This window comes from Rhinatrema bivittatum, unplaced genomic scaffold (genome assembly GCF_901001135.1).
Source record: "Rhinatrema bivittatum unplaced genomic scaffold, aRhiBiv1.1, whole genome shotgun sequence".
NCBI classification, from domain to species: domain Eukaryota; kingdom Metazoa; phylum Chordata; class Amphibia; order Gymnophiona; family Rhinatrematidae; genus Rhinatrema; species Rhinatrema bivittatum.
The window spans coordinates 16,528-24,339 of record NW_021820341.1 but is presented as its reverse complement, the minus strand read 5'-3'; the positions used below and the strand labels follow the sequence as shown (position 1 = coordinate 24,339).

The following is a 7,812-nucleotide window of genomic DNA, read 5'->3' as shown; positions in this document are numbered from 1 at the left end:
AGGTCTCGGGTTTCCAGGGCGAAGACTTCTCTTCAACACCCGCTGTGCTCCGCCTCCCGGCCTTCCTCCACTCTCGGAGCCCTCGCTCCACTCGGCCGGCCCAAGGGTCCACTGACAATTTCTATCCACAACATAGGAGTTCTAATTGACAATCGACTGAACCTGAAAGCTACCATCAACAAAACCACCAAAGACTGCTTTTATAAACTCCAAGTGCTGAAAAGAATAAGACCTCTGTTCCACACTCATGACTTTAGAACGATTCTACAATCAATCATCTTCGCAAAGCTGGACTATTGTAACACCATCTTGCTTGGTCTCCCCTCATCACACACCAAACCACTGCAAATGGTTCAAAATGCCTCTGCCCGTATACTCACTAACACCAGGAGAAGAGACCACATAACCCCTATCCTAATGGGCCTCCACTGGCTACCCATCCACTTCACAATAATCTACAAGGCCATTCTCACCATATACAAAAACATCCATCAACTAGCCCCAATTGACCTTCATTTCCCCCTCCGATTGCACACCTCAACAAGACCGACAAGAGATGCTTACAAAGGATCACTTCAAGTACCCCCAGCCAAAACTACCAGACACATTACGCTAAGAGATCGGGCCTTCTCTACAGCCGGCCCTACCTTATGGAACTCCATCCCCCCAGATCATAGAACGGAACCCAGCCTCTCAACTTTCAAGAAAAGACTCAAGACCTGGCTGTTCATGCAGGCTTTTCCTAACTCCAATATTATTTAACTCATAACAATCAACACACATCACCACCAATATCACTATTAGCTACCTCTTACAATGTAATTATATGTAATTATCTGGTTCTCCTTTTCCTTTTTTCCTTCTTACTCCAAGTTTTTTTTCCCCTGTTACATGTAACTGCTTTTTCCGCACTATTGTTCAAGTTTAAGCTTATTTTGCACTCCTGTTTCATGTGAACCAGCATGATGGGACTACTGTCTTGAATGTTGGTATATAAAAAACTTAAATAAAATAAATAAATAAATAAAGACAGGAAAACAAAGCATGGAGGCAGCATGGCATCACAATATCTCTGCATCATTGTAGATTTGTGTTGCTTTGCTTGCTGTTCTGTTTTTCCTTTTTCGTGATTGAAGCCTTAGCTACACTTCAGATTAGTTATTTATTCTCTGTATGACTGCCAGTGGGCACATTGTGGGCAGTGGGAGCTAGGTAGTACTGGGCATAAGCGAGCAGTGAAGGCAGGCCAGAAAGTGCAGCATAACAGCCTGTATTGTGAAGCCTGTCTGTGACAGAGAAATGGAACAGGTTTCAATAGCAATGCCCCAGGACAGGAGAGAAGCAGCAGTTAAAGTTAGAAAAAGGGGCAGTTCTGAAATAAATGCCCTTGATAGCCAGCCCCTGCAGCTAGTAGAGAATGAGGGCTTGAAAATAGAACTACAAGGATAAAAGTGAAGCAAGATGTTTTGAGGATCCTCCACTAGCACCTGAGGTCTTTCTACAAATGCTAATTTTCTCTCAGAGAGTAACTGCAGGGAAATGACCAACTTTTGCATTCATTCTGCCCTGTCATTCCAGTCCATACTGCCAAGGATATACTGTTGCAGTCCATCACAGGGTACGACCACCTCAGGGACAACAGGACTAGTGCAAGACAGTTATCGTCACTGTCTTCTATTGCACTCAACCCTCCTGGATAGCTGTGCTTGCAAGATCTTTGTAGGATTGCTCCCAAGCTGTTCCTAACAAGGTCCCATAACAATGCAAGCATTCACTGACACCAATACAGCTGATGGCTGAACATCTATAAAATGCTCATCCACTGCTAGAAACATAAAGTGGCTCCATTGGGACTTGAACCCAAGACCTTCTGTGTGTGAAACAGATGTGATAACCTCTACACCATGGAACCATTTCCTTGTCTGATCTCTTCTTTATTACACTTTCAAACACCTATCCAGTTATTTTAGAATACTGTTTGAATAATTCATGGGATAATCGCCTCAGCCACCATTCACATTCTAACATTTTTTACTCTTGGCAAAAAATAGATCTTCCAAGAGCCATCCCATCTACCATGAAAAATGTGTTTTACTAGAGTCACTGCTGAATTCTTTTTACCACACAAGGTGTTGGCTTAGGAGTTTACCTAAAGCTTCCTTATTTCGTCTCCAGTAACCATTCCCACACTTCTTCTGGGGAAGACGATATCTGCTATGAATTCGCATGAGATCAAGTAGCAAGCATAGAAGGAAGGGCCTGTAAACCTGCATATAGATCGTGCATCTGCATATAGATCATGGGTACCCTGAAAACCTGACAGGTGGGGTTTCCACTGCACATATGTGGAACCCATTGGTCTTGAACTTGCTTTTTCGGTATCTAAGTAATCCTTGCACTCAGACTCATGCCTGTTTCTGCAGCAAGTTAAAAATGGCTCCACTGGGGATTGAACCCAGGCCCTTCTGCGTGTAAAGCAGATGTGATACCCACTACACTATGGAACCAACTGACCACTGCTTTTAATCTGTGAGCAACTGTCGAACCCTTGATGCGCGACTAAAGGAGGACTAATTGAACAAGCATCTCAGCTAGAGAAGTGCATTCATTGAAAACAAAATATAAAAATGAAATCAGTGGGGCCAACTTGTTTCATTTTTATTTATTTATTTATTTCATTTATTACAAATTCTTGTATACCATCGTTCATAATATACATCACAACGGTTTACATGTTACAAAATCATACAATCAAACTGAAATATCTAAAATGTACAGTAAAATATGATAAAAAATAAAATTGTTAATAAATGAACATAAAACAAAGATAAAAATAATGTTTCTTTAAACCAATTAGTCCTTTTTTACAAGATAGTCAATATAAGCCTGTTCGAACAGCCATGCTTTTAGAGCTTTTTTAAAAGCTTTAAACTCTGACTCCAAACTCTTAGGGTCCAAAATGAGCTGAAGGGGACCCGTGAACTAAAGGAATCCTATTTGTTTCATTTCTGTCAAACAGAATGATTTCTATAAGCAATTATAGTCAAAAGACCCATGGAAATCATAGGCATAGCAACAGTTGCAAATGTATGGAGAAAGGTTCATACACTGTGGAGCGGACAGGTTGCAGAGAAGGGACGGATTGGCATTCCGTCAAGCAATGAGAGTTATGATGTATCGCAGCGGAGCATTTTCCTAGTCTCCTATAATGCCGCAGAGCGGGTTACAGTGATGCTGAGTTTGAAGAATGAGCATGTCACAGCCTTGCTCTGCATTGTTTCTCTAGACATTGTCTGTGTGAAAGCATAGCTCTGAGGTCTCTCTGAATTGTTGGTAAGGATTTTTGCTGTGGCAGCCCATTAACACAAGATGATATCCAGGTCCTGATCCCCATCAAGGAGTCCCTCGCGAAAACACTGTCTCATTGGGAAACATGCCTCCAAAATATCAAACAGCTTCTCACAAGCCTCAACCTGGTACTAAACTCATTAAAAAACGGAACTATTACTCATCACAACAGAGAACAGCTTCTCCACCCCCACTCATCCAGCCTTACTAAAAACTACACAAGTGAGAGACCTAGGAGTTCTAATTGACAATCGACTGAACCTGAAAGCTACCATCAACAAAACCACCAAAGACTGCTTTTATAAACTCCAAGTGCTGAAAAGAATAAGACCTCTGTTCCACACTCATGACTTTAGAACGATTCTACAATCAATCATCTTCGCAAAGCTGGACTATTGTAACACCATCTTGCTTGGTCTCCCCTCATCACACACCAAACCACTGCAAATGGTTCAAAATGCCTCTGCCCGTATACTCACTAACACCAGGAGAAGAGACCACATAACCCCTATCCTAATGGGCCTCCACTGGCTACCCATCCACTTCACAATAATCTACAAGGCCATTCTCACCATATACAAAAACATCCATCAACTAGCCCCAATTGACCTTCATTTCCCCCTCCGATTGCACACCTCAACAAGACCGACAAGAGATGCTTACAAAGGATCACTTCAAGTACCCCCAGCCAAAACTACCAGACACATTACGCTAAGAGATCGGGCCTTCTCTACAGCCGGCCCTACCTTATGGAACTCCATCCCCCCAGATCATAGAACGGAACCCAGCCTCTCAACTTTCAAGAAAAGACTCAAGACCTGGCTGTTCATGCAGGCTTTTCCTAACTCCAATATTATTTAACTCATAACAATCAACACACATCACCACCAATATCACTATTAGCTACCTCTTACAATGTAATTATATGTAATTATCTGGTTCTCCTTTTCCTTTTTTCCTTCTTACTCCAAGTTTTTTTTCCCCTGTTACATGTAACTGCTTTTTCCGCACTATTGTTCAAGTTTAAGCTTATTTTGCACTCCTGTTTCATGTGAACCAGCATGATGGGACTACTGTCTTGAATGTTGGTATATAAAAAACTTAAATAAAATAAATAAATAAATAAAGACAGGAAAACAAACCATGGAGGCAGCATGGCATCACAATATCTCTGCATCATTGTAGATTTGTGTTGCTTTGCTTGCTGTTCTGTTTTTCCTTTTTCGTGATTGAAGCCTTAGCTACACTTCAGATTAGTTATTTATTCTCTGTATGACTGCCAGTGGGCACATTGTGGGCAGTGGGAGCTAGGTAGTACTGGGCATAAGCGAGCAGTGAAGGCAGGCCAGAAAGTGCAGCATAACAGCCTGTATTGTGAAGCCTGTCTGTGACAGAGAAATGGAACAGGTTTCAATAGCAATGCCCCAGGACAGGAGAGAAGCAGCAGTTAAAGTTAGAAAAAGGGGCAGTTCTGAAATAAATGCCCTTGATAGCCAGCCCCTGCAGCTAGTAGAGAATGAGGGCTTGAAAATAGAACTACAAGGATAAAAGTGAAGCAAGATGTTTTGAGGATCCTCCACTAGCACCTGAGGTCTTTCTACAAATGCTAATTTTCTCTCAGAGAGTAACTGCAGGGAAATGACCAACTTTTGCATTCATTCTGCCCTGTCATTCCAGTCCATACTGCCAAGGATATACTGTTGCAGTCCATCACAGGGTACGACCACCTCAGGGACAACAGGACTAGTGCAAGACAGTTATCGTCACTGTCTTCTATTGCACTCAACCCTCCTGGATAGCTGTGCTTGCAAGATCTTTGTAGGATTGCTCCCAAGCTGTTCCTAACAAGGTCCCATAACAATGCAAGCATTCAGTGACACCAATACTGCTGATGGCTGAACATCTATAAAATGCTCATCCACTGCTAGAAACATAAAGTGGCTCCATTGGGAATTGAACCCAAGACCTTCTGTGTGTGAAACAGATGTGATAACCTCTACACCACGGAACCATTTCCTTGTCTGAGCTCTTCTTTATTACACTTTCAAACACCTATCCAGTTATTTTAGAATACTGTTTGAATAATTCATGGGATAATCGCCTCAGCCACCATTCACATTCTAACATTTTTTACTCTTGGCAAAAAATAGATCTTCCAAGAGCCATCCCATCTACCATGAAAAATGTGTTTTACTAGAGTCACTGCTGAATTCTTTTTACCACACAAGGTGTTGGCTTAGGAGTTTACCTAAAGCTTCCTTATTTCGTCTCCAGTAACCATTCCCACACTTCTTCTGGGGAAGACGATATCTGCTATGAATTCGCATGAGATCAAGTAGCAAGCATAGAAGGAAGGGCCTGTAAATCTGCATATAGATCGTGCATCTGCATATAGATCATGGGTATCCTGAAAACCTGACAGGTGGGGTTTCCACTGCACATATGTGGAACCCATTGGTCTTCAACTTGCTTTTTCGGTATCTAAGTAATCCTTGCACTCAGACTCATGCCTGTTTCTGCAGCAAGTTAAAAATGGCTCCACTGGGGATTGAACCCAGGCCCTTCTGCGTGTAAAGCAGATGTGATACCCACTACACTATGGAACCAACTGACCACTTCTTTTAATCTGTGAGCAACTGTCGAACCCTTGATGCGCGACTAAAGGAGGACTAATTGAACAAGCATCTCAGCTAGAGAAGTGCATTCATTGAAAACAAAATATAAAAATGAAATCAGTGGGGCCAACTTGTTTCATTTTTATTTATTTATTTATTTCATTTATTAAAAATTCTTGTATACCATCGTTCATAATATACATCACAACGGTTTACATGTTACAAAATCATAAAATCAAACTGAAATATCTAAAAGGTACAGTAAAATATGATAAAAAATAAAATTGTTAATCAATTATTAATAAATGAACATAAAACAAAGATAAAAATAATGTTTCTTTAAACCAATTAGTCCTTTTTTTCAAGATAGTCAATATAAGCCTGTTCGAAAAGCCATGCTTTTAGAGCTTTTTTAAAAGCTTTAAACTCTGACTCTAAACTCTTAGGGTCCAAAATGAGCTGAAGGGGACCCGTGAACTAAAGGAATCCTATTTGTTTCATTTCTGTCAAACAGAATGATTTCTATAAGCAATTATAGTCAAAAGACCCATGGAAATCATAGGCATAGCAACAGTTGCAAATGTATGGAGAAAGGTTCATACACTGTGGAGCGGGCAGGCTGCAGAGAAGGGACGGATTGGCATTCCGTCAAGCAATGAGAGTTATGATGTATCGCAGCGGAGCATTTTCCTAGTCTCCTATAATGCCGCAGAGCGGGTTACAGTGATGCTGAGTTTGAAGAATGAGCATGTCACAGCCTTGCTCTGCATTGTTTCTCTAGACATTGTCTGTGTGAAAGCATAGCTCTGAGGTCTCTCTGAATTGTTGGTAAGGATTTTTGCTGTGGCAGCCCATTAACACAAGATGATATCCAGGTCCTGATCCCCATCAAGGAGTCCCTCGCGAAAACACTGTCTCATTGGGAAACATGCCTCCAAAATATCAAACAGCTTCTCACAAGCCTCAACCTGGTACTAAACTCATCCAAAACGGAACTATTACTCATCACAACAGAGAACAGCTTCTCCACCCCCACTCATCCAGCCTTACTAAAAACTACACAAGTGAGAGACCTAGGAGTTCTAATTGACAATCGACTGAACCTGAAAGCTACCATCAACAAAACCACCAAAGACTGCTTTTATAAACTCCAAGTGCTGAAAAGAATAAGACCTCTGTTCCACACTCATGACTTTAGAACGATTCTACAATCAATCATCTTCGCAAAGCTGGACTATTGTAACACCATCTTGCTTGGTCTCCCCTCATCACACACCAAACCACTGCAAATGGTTCAAAATGCCTCTGCCCGTATACTCACTAACACCAGGAGAAGAGACCACATAACCCCTATCCTAATGGGCCTCCACTGGCTACCCATCCACTTCACAATAATCTACAAGGCCATTCTCACCATATACAAAAACATCCATCAACTAGCCCCAATTGACCTTCATTTCCCCCTCCGATTGCACACCTCAACAAGACCGACAAGAGATGCTTACAAAGGATCACTTCAAGTACCCCCAGCCAAAACTACCAGACACATTACGCTAAGAGATCGGGCCTTCTCTACAGCCGGCCCTACCTTATGGAACTCCATCCCCCCAGATCATAGAACGGAACCCAGCCTCTCAACTTTCAAGAAAAGACTCAAGACCTGGCTGTTCATGCAGGCTTTTCCTAACTCCAATATTATTTAACTCATAACAATCAACACACATCACCACCAATATCACTATTAGCTACCTCTTACAATGTAATTATATGTAATTATCTGGTTCTCCTTTTCCTTTTTTCCTTCTTACTCCAAGTTTTTTTTCCCCTGTTACATGTAACTGCTTTTTCC

General features: G+C 41.6%; 4 non-coding genes across 4 annotated transcripts; all 4 read right to left on the bottom strand.

Moving 5' to 3' along the window:
- Window positions 1-1,839: 1,839 nt before the first annotated feature.
- On the bottom strand, window positions 1,840-1,912 carry TRNAV-CAC. The gene has a single exon. It is a non-coding gene; the product is annotated as a tRNA-Val (tRNA).
- A 522-nt stretch (window positions 1,913-2,434) lies between these two features.
- Window positions 2,435-2,507, bottom strand: TRNAV-UAC. Its single transcript has one exon. It is a non-coding gene; the product is annotated as a tRNA-Val (tRNA).
- Window positions 2,508-5,286: 2,779 nt separating this feature from the next.
- On the bottom strand, window positions 5,287-5,359 carry TRNAV-CAC. The gene has a single exon. It is a non-coding gene; the product is annotated as a tRNA-Val (tRNA).
- Window positions 5,360-5,881: 522 nt separating this feature from the next.
- TRNAV-UAC lies at window positions 5,882-5,954 on the bottom strand. The gene has a single exon. It is a non-coding gene; the product is annotated as a tRNA-Val (tRNA).
- Window positions 5,955-7,812: the final 1,858 nt, after the last annotated feature.